The 23,661-nt window shown below is 41.4% G+C and overlaps 1 protein-coding gene across 5 annotated transcripts in view; it reads right to left on the bottom strand.

Annotated features, from left to right (window-relative positions):
- The window catches only part of STAG2 (STAG2 cohesin complex component), a 129,667-nt gene extending 120,962 nt beyond the window's left edge, over positions 1–8,705 (bottom strand). For 2 of the 5 annotated variants that reach the window (XM_070290787.1, XM_070290791.1), the window contains exon 1: positions 8,339–8,705. The gene's annotated coding sequence lies outside the window, so the exon portion shown is untranslated. Of the gene's footprint in view, positions 1–7,096 lie in introns of all 5 variants that reach the window. The other 3 variants (XM_070290788.1, XM_070290792.1, XM_070290789.1) reach the window with 2 other exon arrangements.
- Between the last annotated feature and the right edge of the window lie 14,956 nt (positions 8,706–23,661).

The following is a 23,661-nucleotide window of genomic DNA, read 5'->3' as shown; positions in this document are numbered from 1 at the left end:
GGGCAAGTTATTCAGCCTCCTACCTTTTTGGTTTCCTCTTCTGAAGTGGGGGTGGGGAGGGCAGGGGTGTTAATCAGGGTCACCACACATCCTAGTTACTCTGGGACAGTCCTACTTTATACTATTATCCTAGCATGCCATCCATTTATTGCCCCTTTCACTCTTCACTCTCAACAGTATGCTGGTTTGAACAATAAATCATATGGTCATCCTACCTCAGAGGGTTATGAAGACTAAATAAGCTAATATACGTAAAGCATTTGTAACAGCGCCTGGCACATAGTAAGAGTACAGTTAGTGTCAGCTACTGTTAATGTCAGTCACTGTCAAAGACTTCTTATAAAAGGTTTTGGATAATATAATGAACAGAGCTCCTACAATATTCCTTTTTACAAATGAAACTATGCATTTAACTTCCCACATTCAATATTCAATTCTTTAAAACCAAGTAGCACTAACTGCTTAAAATCAACACTAACCAATTTTTCCCACAGAGATGGCAATAGTATCAACTGCACTCATATTTTATCAAATACTTTATCACATTTTATTTTGTAAAGGCTATATTAGGGTTACTGATAGGAAAGTAACCATGAAAAGTAAAACCTTGTTTAGCACTAAACCAAGCCCCTTAATATTCTAGGAGCCTTTCTCAATAAGGGTTCCTCATGTTATTAACCACAGAACTCAGAAAATGATCTGAGTGACAATTTCCTGAATTCTCCCAAGAATAGTACAGAGCTAGTATCTTTCTAGATGCAAAGGAAGAAACTAATTCATTATACACAATGGACGCCTTGGGGCATAATTCTGTGGTAGAACAGCAGTGGTACTTGGGACTACAAAGGGGAAAATACGGATGAAAAGACTCAGTATTGAGTCTGGGTAGAAGACTATCACCTGGAAAAATACTTCCTACAATCATTAAGAAAATAATTAACATAAAATATATAAAATCTGACTTATGGCTGTGAAAAGCACTAATATATTCAGTTTTACCGCATCTCCACTAATTTACCTTAGGCCAGATATACAATATCTAGCATTCCTTCAGATTAGGAAAGTTCCAGTTATAGTTTATGAAAAGCAGGAAGGAGAAAGAGGAAAAGCAAAGAAAACTGAGACCAAATTCTGATCACTACTGAACGAAGTAATTCAGGGCAGCAATTATTAACTACTACCTGATTAAAAAAATAAGAACAAGAAACTTTAATTAAGTGGAAAGATAAACTAGAATAAAAAGTAGAAACAGAGAAGTTATTAATACTTAGAAGAAAATATTTTAAGATAACGTTAAATAACAACAACATACCCCTATATAACCAATCAGAGCAGTAAATTATGAGAGTCACCTAAGTTCTCATTTTAAAGCACATGATAAACATGCTGAATGACTGGGGAACTATTCTCAGACACATTTAGCCTCCTTTCTATATAGAGACTACATGACAGAAGAAAAAAATATTAGTGAAACTATTCTATCTACCATAGTATGACGCCCCCCCAAAATCAAGAATACAATCCAACACATTATCTCATCTAAAATAATAATAAAAAAATTATCCCACAAACTTCTGTATAATGCGCATACTCAAACAAATCTAAAGCTCAGATTTAACTATTTAACCTTTCAGTATAAAACACAATGTAGACCCTTCATCAGGCAGCAACTTATCAAATCCTGTATATAAAAAACCTGCATTTACCCTGTATGATACATTTTAAAAACTCATTTCATAACACTGAAAAGAAACATGCTTTCTGGTCACGGATATCCTAAGACCTAACCAAGTTAAGAGAAACTATGAGCTTAACAAAAAAGTACAAAGGTTTTGAGGCCAGACTACTTTGGGTATGAATTCAGACTGTCAATTTTTATTTTGTGACAAGTCATTTATTCTCCCAGAGCCTCAATTTCTCCATCTGTAAAATGACAACCATCTACCTTGCAAGGTAGCTGTGAAGTTTTAAACAATACATGTTAAAACACATAGTACAGTTATTGGCATTTAAGTCATTCAAGTGGCAACTAAATGAAGAGTTTCTTAGAATAACTCAGCATTCAACAAGTTATAGGTCAAATCCCATTACAACAAATCGCAGGTTATCCATGCAAAAGTGTAAACAGGACTTCCTTTTTTCCCTTCCAACAATGTTCAACAGTATTTTAAGAATATGTATTTTATTTCTATACACTTATATTCTTGGAGTTGTACATTAGATTATCCAGAGTTTATAGAAATCTCTCTAGTTTGTCTCATCAAGCCTAGTCCTGTATTTTCCAACTAATATTACAAAAAAGAACAGACCATCAACGTTATTCACCATTCCCTTGTTTCAGGGGGAGAGTGGGGCTTAAGGGGAGAGGCTGGGGCTTAAATCAATTTCAATAATCTCCAGACTAGACTAACCATAGGTAAAGACTTGTTTTCTTCTGGTTATTACCAAAGATAGAACTATAGCAGGCAGACATTAAAAATACAGTTCAGGTAGCAGATTACCATAGCTGGTAAAGAGATGTAGTTTTTTAAAATGTACATACACAAAAACGACTTCCTTAGTGGCTCAGTAGGTAAAGAGTCTGCCTGCAATGCGGGAGAGTTGTGTTCAATCCCTGGGTCGGGAAGATCCCCTGGAGAATTCCATGAACAGAGGCACCTAATGGGCTATACAGTCCATGGGGTCACAAAGAGTTGGACACAATTGAGTGACTAACACACACAAAAATTAAGACTCCACCAAGCAACACCACTCATACTGACAAAACATAAAATTTGGTTAAATTAAATGCAAAGCAGGCAACTCAGGAGACTGAAAAAAAAAAAATCAAGCTGACAATTTTGCTTTCTCACATATCTTTGTCAAAGAGAACATGCAATAACCACCACTCATGATAGCCAGAGATACAGAAAATTATTATACAGGAAGAGTACTGAACCACAAATTACAAGTCCTAAATATGTACCAAATGTAGAAATTACAAAACTAAAATACATGTAAAGAACTCTTAAAATAATCTGAATCTTTAAAGTTTCTTCTTTACTCTCTAATAATTGGTAATGTTTCAATATACACCAACACCCACAGATAACCTGGACTATCCCTTGCCTTTGCTATGCTCCCCAACTTCCAAAATAGTTACAGGATAGTGCTCTGCTATACAATAAACTGCTGTGTTCAGGTCTTTGAATAATCTAACAGTAATGTCAAAGTACTAACACAAGACCAGTTTCTTTTTAATATGTGAGACACAAAAAGGTCACACCATTAAAGAGATATGAACCTTATCCCAGTGATATGTAATAGACAGATCACTGTGTCCATCTAACGTAAATTTTAAGCTCAAAACTTGCAGCATCAAAAACTGAAGACCTCCATCTACTATAAAGAACCCAAAGCAGAAATATGCTATTCACTGTTCACTCCCTTTGCACACATGACTGCGGGTGGCATCAGTTAAACACACAGAATATTAAGCATTACTAAACTGTCCAAGGCATATTTTCACACTGAACCCTATATTCCCAAAGGATAATTTGAGCGTAAGCCTGTCTCCTACCCTAACCCACCCATTCACAGATTCTCATTAAGGTCGAAAAAGAAAACAAGGAAAAAATAATGTATAACTTAATTTCATTAAAATCTTGAGTGCTGGGGCTTAAAAAAAACTAACTAAATAGATTTCAAAGTTGCCAAACTCATAATTTGTTGCTTTAGTAGTTTAGCTCTTGCCTCACCACAATAAAATAAATCTGAAGTCACAATCCTCATCATCTATTTAAATTATTTGCATACAAATAAGAGTTCAAAATATATACTGTCTGCTCTTAACATCTTTCTAAGGCTAAAATGATGAATATATAATATACAAACAGACTAATAATAACAATTATGAAATGTCTGTCACCACCCTAGGGTGGAATTTTTGCTTTAATAATGATTAGGGAACACACGTCACCAAATAGAAAAACTAAATATCCGTTATTTTGGGTTCCCTTTAAAGCTTTGACATACATTCAAAAATACATCTTATAGGGTGAAAAAGCCTGCCACTAAACAACACAAAACTGCAGAAAATAAGGTGCTTTATTTCAAATAATTTACAATGTTTTTGCAGGAGCAATTTACAAATACACTAAGGAGACCTTAATGTCGATGAATTTTTACTGTTGATGGGCAATGGTAGATGTTCTTAACATAAAACATTAAAATAATTTACACATCAACTTTTATTTAATAGCACCAAATCGTTAAAAGTGGCGGGAAAAGTGAAAGTATCAGTCCTGTCCGACTCTGCAACCCCACGGACTGTAGCCCGCCAGGTTCCTCTGTCCATGGAATACTCCAGGCAAGAATACTGGAGTGGGTAGCCATTCCCTTCCAACTCAGGATCGAACCCGAGTCTTGCACTGCAGGCAGATTCTTTAACATCTAAGCCACCAGGATAAGTGGGGGGAGGGGAGCTTTAACTCATTTTATATGTAAACATTCATTTTCAGATCAATTTTTTAAAAACCCACCCCACCCCCAACTGCCAGTCTGATACCTTAAAATGCTATAGCTATAGTTATTTCACAGTGGGAAAGAATAGCTAATAAGTACATTTATTTTTCAATCCTCTTCTCTACCCATTCATTAAACACCGAATACTGAAACAGAATTCAACTCCTACCTCGATCTTCTTACCAGGAATGCTCCCTAGGGCACCCGAATCTCTTCCACTGTCACTTATTCCAACTGCCAAAGCCCCTCCTATTAATAGTAAATCCCTTTCATACTGACTCACTGGAACTCCAACTTAATGAAACAGACACCAAGCAGAATTTACAAAATTTGCTCATGGAATTTTCCTATTTTCAAAGGATTAAAAAAGAAATTAAAAGTAGAGCAAATTCAGACTAAGTTACAAATATTTAAAGTTCAACCAATTTATAAGCATTTATCTTGTTTATTCTATACTGGTTCAATTTAAATATTTTTTGAGTTTGTAAGTCAGACATTGTGTAATTACTTATACACAAGGCCAGGTTTCTCATGCAAATAATATGTAAATATAAACTTGTCATTACACCAAAATTGCAAGGTAATATGAATTTTTTCTTCAAAATTTTCTAATTATGGAAACGTTCAAGTACACTCGAAAGTAGGGAGAATAGTACAATGAGCTCTCCCGTACTCATCACCCAGCTACAACCACCAACTCAAGGCCACTTTTGTTTCATCTCTACCTCCCACCTCTCCCCCAATTATCTTCAGAAAAGAATTGAGGAAGATATTGTACTAAGTACAGAGAAAAATCAAAAGATAATAAAAGTATCAAAAACTAGCAAGAAGTCAGAATTTAACAATGTAACTGTACAGCTACCCCATACAACTCCTTGTTAGGTTGGAAGATTTTTTTTTTTAAAGGGAAATAACCATCTTTAAGAATCTAATGAAGTCAGTAAGATCCAAAGGACACATTTAAAGTTATATCTAAAAGGGTAAATAGGATTATATGATGAGAATGAACTTAAACATGAACAATTAGCTTGCGTTCACGTAGCACCTTAGCTCAAAACGAGAAAAAGCACACTATTTAACATAATGTGTCATAAAACTACAATTCAATCACTCGAAAAACCGCTGAACAGTTATGCCTTAACTGGCCCTTCTGATTCCTAATTACAGATTGATATCAGTGTAAGAAAAAAAAAAAACAGGCATTTTAACTTGACAGGTTTAAATTGCTCAAAATTAACCCCGCCTTTCGTTGGAAAATATATAAAAGCAAATCTAAACTATCTGAATTGTATTTCATTAAAGAGAAATGTATGCACTTTACAGGGCCCATTTTTTTTTTAATAAGTTCACATATACCCTTAAATACAACGCGCTAGGCTCCGGATAGAAGTAGGAGCCCGCCTCCTGCTTTTGCTCCCAACCAATACGCAGAGAGAGAAGGTTGGCAGGAAAGTGCTGCGAGGACAGTAACAAACACCAGCAGCTCCCGAGCAGGCCCTGCTAGAGCCAGCAATGACGCACTTCGGTAACCCGACTCTTTCTCCCCTCCACCCCCGCCCCCAGCAGCGGTGCTGACACCGCCAACAGCCCGGAGTAGGAAAAAAGACAACAGAAAAAAGGCAGAGGTTGGACCGCACCAGGTTTCATCAAGAAACCTCGATTATTCCTCTTTCGACACTAACCACTAGGACTAAACAGGAAAAGAAGCTTCGTGCTTAAGCAAGTCCCATCATGGTGGTTTAAGAGTCACTAAATTAAGCTGATAATGAGTCCAATCCACAGAGACAAATACAGGGTGTGGCTGCCGTGGAATACGGCGGTCCGTGGGAGAAAGGGGTATGGAATTTACACTCCCGTGCGAGGGGAAGATGAGGCTTTACGGAGGGGGGTGGGGGGGACGGCCCGCGCATTTTAAGGAACCATCTCAAACCAACACGAGCTTTTCGTTTACTTAAATCTAACCCTACAGATCAAAAGTTTTTAATAGATACATCACGTAAACTGTAAATAACCATTTAATCAAATACCATGACCCTCAATTAAAAAACTACATCCCAGAGAAAGGAGGAAGGGGAGGGAAGCGGGGGGCGGTAGGCAACAACATATAAAACATTTCTAGGCCACGGCGGAGAAAGTCTCACAAACCAGATGAAACTACTAATGCAATTCTAAAAATTAAAGCTGGACACTGCAGCATGAAAAACCATACGATAAAACCCATTACAGCTCAGGATTAAAAATAAAATGACATATACACCAAGGAGGAGCGGAAACTAAATGTCGAAAGTACAGCGGTTTATTAAAAAAAAAAAAAACTAAAGGGAAAACAAGACATTCTCGCAACGGGGGGGAAAAAGGGGGCAAAAATCAACAATACGTTTCGAATGTAGGCCAGAAGAAAATGGGAACGGGGCTCAAAGTTTTACGGAACTACTTGATGCTGTTTCCCACACCTTCTCTCTCCCATGGCCCATCCGACCCTTTCCGTCCTAAAATCGCCGTCCACTGATCGCCGGGTACGCGAGAGAAGAAAAAAGAAAGTCAACCCCAAGCAAGAATAAAAGTGTGGAGGGAAAAAGCAGAAGCTGCCTACCTGGGGCAAGGATCAGTTCAGTTCGTGCCTTGAGAAAGACAGTGCGGGTGGGGGTGGGAACGAAAAGCAGCAGTAAAACTAAAACAAAAGTGGCGCCAAAACCCCCCAACAAACAGCCTTCCACTCCCGCCCTTCCCCCCTCCTCCCATGCCAGGCAGGCAGGGCCCCCTTCGGGGCAAGGTCTGCACGCGGGGGCCAACACCGCCAGACCCCAGCCTATTTAGAAAATTGTTGCCCGAAGAAAACTGACCGAAGTCGGGCCTCGGAAGGGATGGAGAGATCGATGCCAATCGCTTTCCCCGGCAGTTCCCCCACCACGCGCTGGAGATGACGGGGCGGGGGAGAGGCAGAGGGGCCCGTCACATGAATGTTGTTCCCTCTCTAGGAAGGGAGGAAGAGAGGGAGGGAGGGGAGGGAGGGAGGAAAGGAAGGAGGGGAAGGGAAAAGGGAGGGGGCACGAGGGAAGGGTGTGATCAGAGTAGATTTTCCCTCGCCTCCCTCGGTCCGAGGCCCAAATATACACAAGCGAGCCTCCTCGCCTCCCCTCCCCCCTAGGTTCCCAGCACCACCATTTTGCTCTCTTCCTTCCCCTCGCCGCGATGCCGCGCTCTTCCCCCATCCTGACCGCGGCCGCCCGGCCTGCCTCCCCCACTACGGCTCGCACCCCACCCCACCTCCAGTTCGGGCTCTCCCAGGCTTAAGAGCCTGCCGGAGAAAAGGCACCTAAATCTAACGCTACACCGAGAAGCAGAGCCTCCATCTTGCGCTGCTCCGCGTTCTCCATTTTGGGCCACCCATTGGGGGGGTCTCCGTAGAGGCCCCGAGGGAGAGCGGGGCGAGGGAAGGAAGAGAAAGCCTTCAGCGAGGGTAGTCGAAAAGAAGAGTCCTGCGGTAGAAAGCCACTCTAGGAGTAGGAGGTAGGGAGGAAAGGGAGGGGGTTGGAAGTTCCTTGGTAGTGTTGAGGGAGCGACTTGGGGAAAGAGGGGAGAAAAGAAGGGCCGGGGGTTACGCGGGGACGAGGAGGCTTCTCCCCGGCTTCACTTGGCCGCCCGCTCCACAGCGGGCCCCGCTGGGGTAAAGGAATAAGAGAAGAAATTAAACGGCAAGAGTGCCCAGTGTCTTTCCCTCCCAACTCCTCTCTCGCGCCCTATTTCAACCACACGCGCCTCACGGTGGGCCCCGCGCCCTCCGGGTGCCCCTCCAAACTTCTAGAAGCTTCGCCTCCGCCATTTTATAACTTACCTCCCCCCTCAGCGTACACAGAGGCAGCAACGAGACTGTTCGCCTCCCCCACTCCTCCTTCCTGCTTTCTCAGGCCGGGGGCTTCTTCACCCCTGGGCTGGTACAAGATATTTTTCCCTTCCTCTTCTTTTACACCCTTGAATTCTACTCAGGGACGGAAGCTCCCGCGGTTCTAGAGCGGTGGGGGGTTTTGAAAGTGGCGGTCGGATCCGGCGGGTTTTTTTTTTTTTCTCTCTCTCTCTCTCTCTCTTTTTTTTTTTTTTTTTTTTTTGGTGGCGCTTCGGGATTGTTTGGGGTGTTCGCTCTTCGGCGACTTGGAGGCGAATGGAACGCGCAGGCGCCATCTGTCGGCCGCGAACCCGCGCCCGGCTCCCGTTGGGAGGGAGCGTCATCTAGCGGCAGAGAGTCGCCACTGCAACGCCTGGCCCCCTGCCCTCCCACCCAGCGTCCTCCTCCCAATCACCAGCCAATCGGGGTCGACTGCCTCCCGGGTTCAGCGTCTCCGACGCCGCCTTTCAACGAGGCGCCCGTAGGGGCGCGCCGCCGAGTGGGGTAAACAAGGTGCCGTGCCCGCGCCTGATTTACTCATTCGTTGAGCAGCGCTTCCGCCGCGCAGCCGGTCGCGCCGCGTTTCCTCTTTCTTTATTGGGGGGTCGAGGGGAGGGCGGTAGGGATGTCCGGAGGAGCCCCGCGCTGTGGGAAATCGGAAACTGGGCTCCCTGGGAACTGGTGCCCCGGCCCCCTCCTCCCAACGCCGTGCCGCCCGAGGTGGTAGCCCAGTCGGGCATCACCCTTCGAGGTCCCCTGCTGTGACACGCCCCGGCGAGGGAGCCTTTGGCCTTAGATCCCGGCCCCTCGCTTCCCCGCGCCGCCTACTCCTTCCCACCGAAAGAAGTCAACTCGTGCAACTCGGGCACCTGATCCTAAGTGATTTAAGGGGGGTTGTTTTATGAGTTTTTGTTGTGTTTTGCTCGCTTTGGGCTTCGGATGTGGAGAGAAAACGAGCTGATTCTCCACTGGGAAGACCTAGCACTGGAGGGGAAAAAAACACTATTATTTTTCTTTAGACCGCTAGTACCGTCTCGCAGAAAACGTGCTCGGTCTCTCTCCAGGGTCTGAGAGACTTAGGGAACTGGGCTACTAGGTTAGGCCCCGCGCTCCACCAGTTTATTCTGCACTCTTGAGCGGAGGGGAGGCCCGGGACGAAGCGGAGTGGAGGGAAATCGAAATTCGGGCAGAAGGAGTCGGGGAGCACCTCCCTGGTCTTCCCCGCCTCCCCCGCTCATCCACCGTCTTCCTGGAAGCGTGGGCGGAGGCGGCCTTGCGACTTAGTTAAGAATTTTTGGTTCCTTCTTATCATTCCTCCTCGCCCTTCCCTCAAGATGTTTGAAATGCGAAGAGATCCCCTTATCGCTCCTCCGACCCAGTTAGCTCTAAGTCTCTATCACCCTTTCTGTTTTTTTGTTTCGCATCCAGCGTCCCGGACCTTGGACCGCCGCGAGCTCTCTGGGTCGGGGGTGGGGGCGGAGTCAACTCCGGGAGGGCCTGTCCCGGTGGTAGCGCCGCTTCTCCCAGGACGGGGAGAAGCGACCTATTACAATGTTTCTCTGGCTGTTACAGAGTCACACAATAGTGTTAAGAAGAGCTCTTTGTTTCTTTTTTCTTTTTGTATGTTTCTTTAAACTATTCCTATAATACTAAATTAGATTTCAATCAGAAGGAAAAAAATGTAGTTAATAACAAGACACATTTTCCAAAGGAGAAATAATGCAAGCCCCGTGTAAATGGTGAGGAATTCACCGGATAGAGCTTCTAAAGCATTTCCTAATGCAAAATAATGGTTATCTTCAGTCCTTCAATTACATCCCTGTCACGCCTGTCTTAGTTTCTCTCCTATCCTGTGTGGTCATTGGGTTTTGTTCGGTTTCTTTTTTCCGTGCAACTTCAAAAAAGAGTTATGGTATATTTCATCAACTGGACAATAAAAGTTAAACATCTAAAACCTGAAACATTTTTACTTACCTCTAGAACTTTGTGGAGTGGAATACTATTCAAAATAAATTTCCATTTCTTTTATAGACCATCTTTGGTGGAATGTTATACAGTTTTTAATAGATTCAAGTTAAGGATGCAGCTAGAACATTAAATAGGGAGTAGTGGAAAATTTACAGTTATATAAGTTAATGCAAAATTACACTTAAAGTAATAGAAAAAAATGGGCTCTGTACCAAATCATTTTACATTAATTTAGTTCACTTGTGCCAATTTAGTATCAATTGATATTAAATGATTTCCTGTTTTAGTATTAGCTGTAAATTACTGATTTTCTGCTCCAAACATCACATTTATAGTACACGGTACAAATAGTTTTTCATTTATTTTATAAATTTACATCCTCAGCTGATTGTCTATGTAGCAACTGAGACTTCTTTAAACAGTTTTATACTTTGAACAAAATTGAAAAGTTCCTCTGTTTAGTAAACTTACTTTCATTTTGTAAAAAGAAAAAAAAACCACTGAGGAAGATTAATAACTAACTGGTATAACATCAGAAATAAATTTTATAGCAGATATACACCAATATTCAAGAATGTTTCACCATAGCCTCCCTTTTTTTCTAGAGTTTGTTCAGAAAAGTGCTGCAGGTCCCAGTCCTGTCCTGAGAAGTGGAATTTATTTCCTAGGGTACTGAAAGATGGAGAGTACACCCTTAGAATTTGAAGACAAAGTGGAAAAACTGTCATCATATGAAATATGTAACTGATGTAAAATAAGCTTTTAATCTTCATTATTTGTAACATGTCCTTCATAGTAATGGCAGAAGCATTTGGTGCCCGATAAATACTGAAAAAGTAAAATTTAATAGTTAGAATATTTGATACTGTGTGAGGAGGAGAACACTATGTGATGCAAAAATATTTTGGTCTTTAGTAATGCTTACCCCGCAGTGTAGCGGAGATGATCCGTTTGATCACGAGTATGAATAAAGCATACCGCAATTCTTTTGTTCTGACTCCATGTAAATGGAGCAAGCTTCTGATTATAATTAGGTTTTCCAGATAGTCTCCTACTTTACACAGCATACATATATGTGACCTAAAATCCAAAAGTTTAAAGATGAATAAGCTGTGTTCACAAGAATTTTAAGTTATGCATTGAAGTGAAGTGAAGTGAAGTCGCTCAGTCGTGTCCAACTCTTTGCGACCCCATGGACACCAGGCTCCTCTGTCCATGGGATTTTCTAGGCAAGAGTACCGGAGTGGGTTGCCAATATACCATAAACAAAGGCAAAAGACAAACTATAAGTTGTGAAGAAATATTCGCTACATGAATGAAAAGCTAATTTCCTTAATATACAAAGTGAAAGTGAAGTCGCTCAGTTGTGTCCAACTCTTTGCAACCCCGCGGACTATAGCCCTCCAGGCTCCTCCATCCATGGGATTCTCCAGGGAAGAATACTAGAGTGGGTTGCCATTTCCTTCTCCAGGGGATCTTCCCGACCCAGGGATCGAACCCTGGTCTCCCACATTGCAGGCAGATGCTTTAACCTCTGAGCCACCAGGGAACTCTCACAAATCAATAAGATAAACATATTCAGTAGAAAACTGAACAAAGGATATAAACAGTCACCTTATTGGACAATAAATGCAGAAATGGCTAATAAATATATAAAACATAATACAGTGCTCAACTTCATTTACCACTAAAGACATACAAATTCAATACCACTTGTACAAGATTGGCATAGATTTTAAATTCTGATAATACTCAATGTTGGTGAAGAAGTAAAAATTCTCATATACCATTGGTGGGATGTAAATTGTTAAAAAAAATCTCATGTAAAATTGATCTAGCATTTCCATTCCTAAGAATCTATCATACAGATATGCTCATGCAAGTTACACAAAGATACATGTAGATTTTTGTTATAGTTTTGTAATAAAGAGAAACTGACCATGATAGAAATGGTGTCATTGGGGAACGGACTGAGTAAATTATCATACATCCATATAATGGGGTTCTATGCCCACCTTTAAAGCAATTAAGTATGTATATATCTACTGATACACAAACATGCCTAGGATAGGTTAAATGAAAAAAAAATCAGGTTGCAAATAGCTTTTATAGTGTGGTCCCATTTGTGAGTGTGTATTTACAAATAAATATATGTGCTTGTATAGCCATAAAACATTCTCAAAGAACATACAGGAAACCTAACAATAGTTACCTCTCAGGAAATAGGTAGTATGGGATTCCAGGGCTTGTAATTTAACTTTTCACTTTATACATAGTTATCTTACATTAATTTTTTTTTAAACTGAACATATATTACTTACATAATTTTTAAGGTCTTATACTGGTTACTCCTGAAAACAGTTTGGCACTTTCTTATAAAGTTAAACACACACTTACCCTATGACCCAGCGATCTTACTCCTGACCATTTATCCCAGAGAAATGAGAACTTGGTTTACACAAAAACATATACATAAATGTTTATGGAAAATTTACATTTAATGGCAAAACCAGGAATTAACCCAAATGTCCATAAACTGGTAAATGGTAAACAAACTATGGTACATTTATACCATAGAATACTACTCAGGAATGAAAAGGAGCTATTGATACACACAACAACTTGGATGGACCGCAAGGGTATTATGCTTAGAGGAAAAAGCCAATCTCAGAGAGTCACACACTATTACTCCACTATATAAAATCTCAAAATGATAAAATTATAGTGATGGAGAACAGATTAGTGGTTTCCAAGGGTTAGGGTTAGGGAAAAGGGTAAGGAGTAACTTAAGGAGTAATGGGAGAGAGTTTCTTTGTAGTGATTGAACAGTTGTGTATCCTGAGTGCAGTGATGGTAACTTAAATCTACTTGTGGTAAAATTTTATAGAACTGCACACAGACATGCACACACTGTATAAAGAACTGGTGAATTCTGAATAATGTCTGTACTTGAGTTAATAAAGTGTTGTGTCAATGTGGATTTCCTGGTTTTGACAACAAACTGTGGTTATGTAAGCTGTTATCATTGGGAAACGCTGTGTGAAAGGTACATGGAATTCTCTATTATTTTTGCCACTTCTTGTAAGTTCTAAATTATTTCAAAATAAAACCTTGTACTAAAAAATTTAATGCTGATAATAAAAGAAAAAATCTCTGGTTAGTAGGTAATTACTCTGTTATAAGTTAATAGATTGAATTTCTCATTTACCGATCAACTTTTTGTGAACTGGGGAATAAATATTTAATTTCTGAAATCCTTATCTTTATTATTGTATGAACTTGAATGATTAAGGGCCTGATACTTTGATACTCGGAGAAGACCATGGACTGTGGCGTCAACAGGAACTAGACATATCTAAAATATACTAAGATATCTCAAATATCATATTAATGAATTTGCTGATTTTTTCCTTTGAATAACATACAATATTTCCAGTATCAGTTAATGGAACTGAAGCTATATAAAACTGTATACAAAAGATTCAATCTTTGACATCCAACCTCTCCTGCTTCTCCTCTGAGCTGTGATAATCCTATGTCCAATCTGTTTTGCATCCAACCCAGTCCTGATTAGAACACTACCTTACTTCCTTGGGCTTCCCTTGTGGCTCAGCTGGTAAAGACTTCGCCTGCAATGAGGGAGACCTGGGTTCGATCCCTGGGTTGGGAAGATCCCCTGGAGAAAGGAAAGGCTACCCACTCCAGTATTCTGGCCTAGAGAATTCTAGGGTGGCAGAGTTGGACATGCCTGAGCAACTTTCACTTACTTCCTTACTTTTATTCTTACTTTCTAGCTCCGTTGTATTCTCATTCACTTATATACTTTCTTATTGGAGGTCTTCCCAGTGGCTCAGTTGATAAAAAGTCTGCCTGCAATGCAGGAGACCCAGGTTCAATCCCTGGGTCAGGAAGTTTCCCTGAAGAAGGAAATGGCATCCCACTCCAGTATTGCCTGGAGAATTCCATGGACAGAGGAACCTGGTGGACTACAGTCCTTGGGGTCACAAAGATTTGGACACGACTACATGTCTAACACACACTCTTACTGGCTCAGCTGGCCTACAATGTTCCTCAAACACTTGGTTCGGTTCAGTTCAGTTCAGTCGCTCAGTCGTGTCCGACTCTTTGCGACCCCATTAATCGCAGCATGCCAGGCCTCCCTGTCCATCACCAACTCCCAGAGTTCACTCAGACGCACATCCATCGAGTCCGTGATGCCATCCAGCCATCTCATCCTGGGTTGTCCCCTTTTCCTCCTGCCCCCAATCTCTCCCAGCATCAGAGTCTTTTCCAATGAGTCAACTCCTCGCATGTGGTGTCCAAAGTACTGGAGCTTCAGCTTTAGCATCATTCCTTCCAAAAAAATCCCAGGGTTGATCTCCTTCAGAATGGACTGGTTGGATCTCCTTGCAGTCCAAGGCACCCTCAAGAGTCTTCTCCAACACCACAGTTCAAAAGCATCAATTCTTCGGCGCTCAGCTTTCTTCACAGTCCAACTCTCACATCCATACATGACCAAAGGAAAATCCATAGCCTTGACTAGACGGACCTTAGTCGGCAAAGTAATGTCTCTGCTTTTGAATATACTATCTAGGTTGGTCATAACTTTTCTTCCAAGGAGTAAGCGTCTTTTAATTTCATGGCTGCAGTCACCATCTGCAGTGATTTTGGAGCCCCCAAAAATAAAGTCTGACACTGTTTCTACTGTTTCCCCATCTATTTCGCATGAAGTGATGGGACCAGATGCCATGATCTTCGTTTTCTGAATGTTGAGCTTTAAGCCAACTTTTTCACTCTCCTTTCACTTTCATCAAGAGGCTTTTTAGCTCCTCTCCACTTTCTGCCATAAGGGTGGTGTCATCTGCATATCTGAGGTTATTGATATTTCTCCCGGCAATCTTGATTCCAGCCTGTGTTTCTTAAGGCCTCCCCAGACAGCCATTTTGCTTTTTTGCATTTCTTTTCCATGGGGATGGTCTTGATCCCTGTCTCCTGTACAATGTCACAAACCTCCATCCATAGTTCATCAGGCACTCTATCAGATCTAGGCCCTTAAATCTATTTCTCACTTCCACTGTATAATCATAAGGGATTTGATTTAGGTCATACCTGAATGGTCTAGTGGTTTTCCCTACTTTCTTCGATTTAAGTCTGAATTTGGCAATAAGGAGTTCATGGTCTGAGCCACAGTCAGCTCCCGGTCTTGTTTTTGTTGACTGTATAGAGCTTCTCCATCTTTGGCTGCATAGAATATAATCAGTCTGATTTCGGTGTTGACCATCTGGTGATGTCCATGTGTAGAGTCTTCTCTTGTGTTGTTGGAAGAGGGTGTTTGCTATGACCAGTGCATTTTCTTGGCAGAACTCTATTAGTCTTTGCCCTGCTTCATTCCTCATTCCAAGGCCAAATTTGCCTGTTACTCCAGGTGTTTCCTCAAACACTAGTATGCTTAAAATTAACCTGGGAATCTTAATAAAATGCAAATTCTGATTCAGTGAGCCTGAGGCTAGGGCAGAACCTCAGTGAGCCTGAGGCTAGGGTGGAACTTCAGATTCTACATTTCTCACAAACTCCCAATTCAAGCCTAGCCCACAGGTGTCTAAAGTCCACACTTAGAGGAACAAAGTACAATCTCTTTAGGGTAATTTAGTGCCTTCCAGGAGAGATAAGAATGCCTTCTTAAGTGAACAATGCAAAGAAATAGAAGAAAACAATAGAATGGGAAAGACTAAAGATCTCCTCAAGAAAATTATGGATACCAAGGGAACATTTCATGCAAAGATGGGCTCAGTAAAGGACGGAAACAGGAAGGACCTGACAGATTAAAAAAATCTGGCAATACATAAAAGAACAGTACAAAAAGATATTAATGACCCACATAACTACAATGATGTGATCACTCCCCTAGAGCCAGACATCCTGGAGTGCGAAGTCAAGTGGGCCTTAGGAAGCCTCACTACGAAGGAAGCTAGTGGAGGTGGTGGAATTCCAAATGAGCTATTTCAAATCTTAAAAGATGATGCTGTTCAGGTGCTGCACTCAGTATGCCAGCAAATTTGGAAAACTCAGCAGTGGCCACAGGACTGGAAAACATCAGTTTTCGTTCCAGTTTGAAAGAAGGGCAATGCCAAAGAATGTTAAACTACTGTACAATTGCTCTCATTTCACATGGTAGCAAGATAATGCTCAAAATCCTTCAAGCTAGGCTTCAACAGTACATGAACCGAGAACTTCCAGATGTACAACCTAGATTTAGAAGTGGCAGAGGAACCAGAGATAAAATTGCCGACATCTATTAGATCATAGAAAAAGCTAGAGAATTTCAGGAAAACATCTACTTCTGCTTCATTGACTACACTAAAGCCTTTGATTGTGTGAATCACAACAAAGTGTGGAAAATTCTTAAAGAGGTAGCATACCAGACCACCTAACCTGCCTCCTGAACAACCTGTATGTAGATCAAGAAGCAACAGTTAGAACCGGACATGGAAGACAGGATTGGTTCCAAATTGGGAAAGGAGTACATCAAGGCTGTATATTGTCACCCTGCTTATTTAACTAATATGCAGAATACAGCACGTGAAATGCTAGACTTGACGAAGCACAAGCTGGAATCAATATTGCCAGGAGAACTATCAATAACCTCAGATATGCAGATGAAATCACCCTAATGACAGAAAGTAAAGAGGAACTAAAGAGCCTCTTGATGAAGGCGAAAGAGGAGAGCGAAAAGTCTGGCTTAAAATTCAACATTCAGAAAACTAAGATCATGGCATCTGGTCCCATCACTTCATGGCAAGTAGGTGGGGAAACAAATGGAAATGTTGACAGACTTCATTTTCTTGGGCTTCACAGTCACTGTGGATGGTGACTTCAGCCATGAAATTAAAAGATGCTTGCTCCTTGGAAGAAAAGCTATGACAAACCTCGATGGTGTATTAAAAAGTAGAGACATCACTTTGCTGACAAAGGTCCGTATAGTTAAAGAAAGTTAAAGAAAGTGAAGTCGCTCTGTCATGTCTGACTCTTGGCAACCCCATGGACTGTAGCATGCCAGGCTCCTCCATCCATGGGATTTTCCAGGCAAGAATACTCGAGTGGGTTACCATTTCCTTCTCCAGGGGATCTTCCCGACCCAGGAATCAAACCTGGGTCTCCCGCACTGCAGGCATGTTCTATACCATCTGAGTATAGTCAAAGGTATGGCTTTTGTCAGTACTCATGTATGGATGTGAGAGTTGGACCATAAAGAAGGCTGAGCATGAAAGAATTGATGCTTTCGAACTGTGGGGCTGGAGGAGACTCTTGAGAGTCCGTTGGACAACAAGGAGATCAAACCAGTCAACCCTAAAGGAAATCAACCCTGACTATTCATTGGAAGGACTGATGCTGAAGCTGAAGCTCCAATATGTTGGCCACCTGATGCAAAGGCCCAACTCTTTGGAGAAGACTCTGATGCTGGGAAAGATTGAGGGCAGGAGGAGAAGGGGACAACAGAGGATGAGATGGTTGGATGGCATCATCGACTCAATGGACATGAGTTTGAGCAAACTCTGGGAGATAGTGAAGGATAGGGAAGCCCGGTGTGCTGCAGTCCATGGGATTGCAAAGAGTTGGACATGACTGAGCAATTGAACAACAAAATGCTTTCCACAGTCTTATCCAAATTTCATCATGCATAACTATGAACTTTGCTGGGGCAGTGTCTATATAGGTCACTGTTGTAACCCCAGCACTTAGTAGGGAGCCTGAAACAAGATAGAGTGAAAGTGAAGTCACTCAGTCGTGTCTGACTCTTTGCAACCCTATGGACTATAGCCCCCACCACCACTATTCCCACCCCCAGGCTTCTCTGTGCATGGGATTTTCCAGGCAAGAGTGCTGGAGTGGGTTGCCATTTCCTACTCCAGGGGATCTTCCCAACTAAGGGATTGAACTCGGGTCTCCTGCGCTGTAGGCAGACTCTTTACCATCTGAGCCACCAGGGAATCCCCTGAAAGTGCTCAAAAAAAAATTTTGTTGGATGATTGAAGGAATGAATGTATGGCCTAAACAAAATGTATGACCTAAATAACCATTCCCTGCTCATATACTATACATTCTTTTTCTCATCCCCAGGACTTACTTATTTTATAACTAGAAGTTTATACCTTTTGACCTCCTTCACTCATTTCACCTACCCCTCAATCGGCAGGGTTTCCTTCTTTTTATAGCTGAATAGTATTCCATTTGTGTTTGTGTGTGTGTATACACACCATAATTTCTCTATCCATTCATCCACTGATGGACAGTAAGGTGGTTTTCATGTTTTAGATATTGTAATTGATGCGGCAGTGAACACTGGGGGTGCAGATAACTTTTCTAGTTAGTGTTTTCATTTCCACTTCCCAGAAATGAAACTGCTAGATCATTCTGTGCTATGTGCTTAGTTGATCAGTCATGCCCGACTCTTTGCAACCCCATGGACTGTAGCCCGCCAGGCTCCTCTGTCCATGGGATTCTTCAGGCAAGAATACTGGAGTGGGTAGCCATGCCCTCCTCCAGGGATCTTCCCAACCCAGGGATTGACCCCAGGTCTCCCACATTGCAGGTGAATTCTTTACTTACTGAGCCACCAGGGGAGCCCAGATCATACAGTAGTTCTTTCTATTTTTAAGTTTTTGAGGAACCTCCATATCATATACCATAGATTCTAAGCCAACGAAATTACCTCCCATTTTCCTAGTACTTTCCCACCTATACCTTTTCTCACACTATTTTCTCTCCTTTCCCAAGATTTGCCTCACTCAGTTCTCTTCATGTTTTTCTTCTCTTTCCTTTGCAGTGTTCATGATCTTAGTTTCCCGAGCAGGGATTGAACCCAGGCCCACAGCAGTGAAATTGCCAAGTCCTAACTGCTGTACCACTAGGAAATTCCCTCTCTTCATCTTTAAATGCCCAGTTTGAATGGGAAAAATCTCCATAAAACCTTCCCTGATGTCCCAATGTGGAAATGATCTCTCTCATTTTGTAAGGCTCCTCCCTACCAGATTTTGAACGCCTTCTAAATAATAATGATAGTATTCATGTTTGGTTCACATCAAATGTTAGCATATAGTAGAAGGTCAATGTTTATTAAACTGAAATGGGAGAATAAAGAATTATCTAGATGAACACTATGTATTAGAACTTTTTGTGATGATGGCAGTTTCAAAATCTGTGTGGTCCAGTATGATAGCCACAAATAGCTACTGGAACTGAATTTATTATTTTAGTTAATTAAAATGTCACTGCCCACTTGTGGCTAGTGGCTTCCTACTGGACCCTGAGCTATCTAGGTAATTCTAGTTGCAATTGTTCTTCATTCAACAGTGTTTACTGAGTACCTCCTATGTGCCAGACACAAAATAGTCTAGGAGCTAATGATATAAACATGAATAATTCATGGTCCTTGACCTCAAAGAGCTTGCAACCTATTAAGAAAAGATAGGATCAAATAAATCAATCAAGTGTTATAGGTGCTATTATAGAAGACTGACAAAATAGAATATGTGTACAAAGGTGAATGTGGGCAGGAGTCAGAAGAGGGTTTGTAAACAAGGTAAGATTAGTATTCATCAGGCAAACAAAAGATTAAGAGCTTTGCCCACAAAGGAGGGTGAACAAAGGCATGGAAGTCAAACCAGAGAGACCCTCTCCTCCTGGAAGTAGAAGTAGTTACTTTGATTTACACCTAGGAATTGGAAGGTCAAGAGCTCTTGTAAGGACATCCCAGGTGGCTCAATTGGTAAAGAATCCACCTGCCAGTGTAGGAGATGCCAGATAGGTGGGTTTGATCCCTGGATGAGGAAGATCCCCTGAAGTAGGGAATCACAACCCACTCCAGTATGCTTGCCTGGAGAATCCCATGGACAGAGGAGCCTGTGGGCTACAGTCCATGGGCTCTCAAAGTTGGACATGAGTGAGCAGGCATGCAGCCCAACAAACTCTTAAAAGGAGAGCTGGTGAAGTTTGTGCTGGAGTCCTAGGCAGGAGCCCAATCCCAGAGGGTCCTTGGAATGCCTTGCTAAGGAAGGAGCCTGGTATCCTACAGGCAGTGGGAAGTCATGGAAGCCATGTGCTCATTTTATGTTAGAGAAAGTTGTCTCTGGGAGACAAATTGGAAAGGGTTAGACAATCTGAGAGATGATGGAGTATGTGGGATCTTAGTGGCACTGGAAACATAGTCCAGGTTTAGACAGGGTATGTGAGCTTTTTGTTAATAGCTTGAAATAAGATGATGATTACAGTCAACATCTTTGTTTTGTCTCTATTTGATAATCCATTCAATTTTCTTCTTTGTTTCTTTTCTTTCTTTCATTTTCTTTTTGCATACAGAGACACAGCCTTCACTGAATGGCCAGATCTCCATGGAAGCAAAATTGAAACTTGGTATGACTATTTGGACATTTCAAGGAAAGAAAGTACCTTCTGCTTAAATCATTTGAGAAATAGTAGCCAAAATAACTCATTCCTATCAGTAGCTAATTCTTCCATTCACTTAATGCTGGCACTGATCCTAGTTATTTGTATTAAGTAGCTCACCACGTCATAGGATTTGTTTACATAGACAGATGACAGGTTTGCCTTAGTTTTAAGTGCCAACATTTAATAAACAACAACAACAAAAAGACTTCCTGTCACAGGCAGACCTATCTACTCAAACTTCTGAATTACTTCAAAGGTCCTATTGTGATGCAGGAGTTTTCAATACCTTCAGGAGACATTTATCATTTCAAACCCAAACACATTTAATGGTTACATTAGCCTTCATTTTGTTTGTTGCCATTGTGGAACTGTTGCTGGATACTCATTCTGATAGAAATAGCAATCATTTTTGAAAGCAGAAGCATTGTTGTTAGCAGAACAACACATGCATATACACACCCCAAATAAACATTTTTAGCTATTTCCTGATATTGCTTACAGTTATTTGGTTAAATTTAGCATTGCCCAGAACCTCCAATAAGATTGTCTGTGATTGGCATGCATACAAATTTATAAAGCCCAGGTTATATTAATAACTAAATGCAAAGACCCTGAGGCTGGGAAACATTGAAGGCAGGAGGAGAAGGGGACGACAGAGGATGAGATGGGTGGATGGCATCACCTACGCAATGGACATGGGTTTGGGTAAACTCTGGGAGTTGGTGATGGACAGGAAGGCCTGGTGTGCGGCAGTCCGTGGGGTTGCAAAGAGTCAGACATGACTGAGCAACTGAACTAAAAAGGGACATTAACATTAATAACAACAAAGATGATGGTAAACCATAATGGAAAAGGATATTTTTAAAAGAATATATATATGTATAACTGAATCACTGCTGTACAGCAGTAATTAATACAACACTGCAAATCAACTGTACTTCAATAAAAAATTAATTAAGAACAAATACTAAAAAACCAACAAAGATGACTCTTTGAACTTAAGTACACTATTTCTTATTAGTAACTACCAACGTTAAGTAAAATTTAAACTCTAGAACCACTGTCATCATTTGATGTCTATCACTGGTAGCAAGTTTACTGTTATATGCTGATAAGATGTCTAATGTTAGACTCTAGAAATTAGTGCTAGAACTGCTTGTGGAAAGATTAAGAGGTGTGAAAAAAGAATGAAGGCAGATTTGCAAAGTGGAAGAGGGCTACAGATAGAAACTTCTGAGAAAATACATTTTATCCTCCAAATATAGACAATACTGCATTAGATTCTAGACCAAACTTTTTTTTCAAAAGCTATAAAGGGCATTTTTGAGACAATTGGCAACATTTGAATACAATGTAGTAGTGTATATAATAATTTTGTATCAGTGTTAATTTCCTGATTTTAATCATTGTGTTGTTACTCAAGTTACTCAAGTGAATGTCCTTATTCTTAACAGATACCCTGGAGTATTTAAGGATAAAGGGGGCATTACATCAGCAATTTATACTCAAATGGTTCAGAAAGAAAGGTAAATGTATTCTTTATATACACATTATAAATTGTGCTAGTGTGCTGAAACCTGCTAGCGCCAGCTCACAGGAGCTGATTGTACACTCCAGTTAGTGACCTCACATTGGGGGCTTGAAATCAGCCTCCATGGTGAGAGCATTTACACCATGAAAATCAGCAAATGCTGTGCTATGCTTAGTCACTCAGTCGTGTTCGACTCTTTGCGACCCATGGACTATAGCCTGCCAGGCTCCTCTGTTCTTGGGGCTTCTTCAGGCAAGAATACTGGAGCGGGGTGCCATGCCATCCTCCAGGATCTTCCTAACCCAGGGGTCAAACCCAGTTCTCCACACTGCAGGCAGATTCTTTACTATCTGAGCCACCAGCGAAGCCTCAAATGCTATAGATCAGTGCTGTTTTGTCCCCTGGAGAACCAGTTGTCAAAACATATTAGCCATGGATCAAAGTCAAAAATAATGTCTAGATTCATGCAGTTTTTTGTTATTATAATTGATGGGTTGTCCTTATTTTGCCTTTGACCTGAGTTGATATATTCAAAAGATCTAGTGCTGCTAAATACTCAATAATAAATAATATTCTCAATATGTCATCCTCTAATCACCTGAAAATATCTTTCAAACTTATCTTGCCAAAAAAAGTAGGTAAATAAATACATTATCTTAGTTTTGTAGTTACTTTTTGTACACTGTAAACTAAAAGCAATCACGTATCTAACAGTAGGAATCAATTTGTTGCTGTTTAGTCGCTAAGTCATGTCCAGCTCTTTTGTGACCTCATGGACTGTACCCCGCCAGGCTCCTCTGTCCATGGGGTTTCCCAGCAAGAATACTGGGGTGGGTTGTCACTTCCTTTTCCAGGGGATCTTCCCCACCCAGGGATCGAACCTGTGTCTCTTGTGTCTCCTGCATTGACAGGCAGATTCTTTACCACTGAGCCACCTGAGAAGCCCAGGAATCAAGTTAGTTATGCCCAAACAGAGATCCAACCAGTCCATCCTAAAGGAGATCAGTCTTGGGTGTTCATTGAAGGGACTGATGTTGAAGCTGAAACTCCAATACTTTGCCCACCTGATGTGAAGAGCTGACTCATTGGAAAAGACCCTGATGCTGGGAAAGATTGAGGGCAGGAGGAAAAGGGGACAACAGAGGATGAGATGGTTGGATGGCATCACTGACACAATGGACATGGGTTTGGGTGGACTCTGGGAGTTAGTGATGGACAGGGAAGCCTGGCGTGCTGCGGTCTATGGGGTCGCAAAGAGTCAGACATGACTGAGCGACTGAACTGAGCTGAACTGAAACACTGCTTGCCTCCCAAGTATCTGTCGTATTCC

This window comes from Ovis canadensis, chromosome X (assembly GCF_042477335.2).
Source record: "Ovis canadensis isolate MfBH-ARS-UI-01 breed Bighorn chromosome X, ARS-UI_OviCan_v2, whole genome shotgun sequence".
NCBI classification, from domain to species: domain Eukaryota; kingdom Metazoa; phylum Chordata; class Mammalia; order Artiodactyla; family Bovidae; genus Ovis; species Ovis canadensis.
This window is presented reverse-complemented; position numbering and strand designations above follow the sequence as displayed.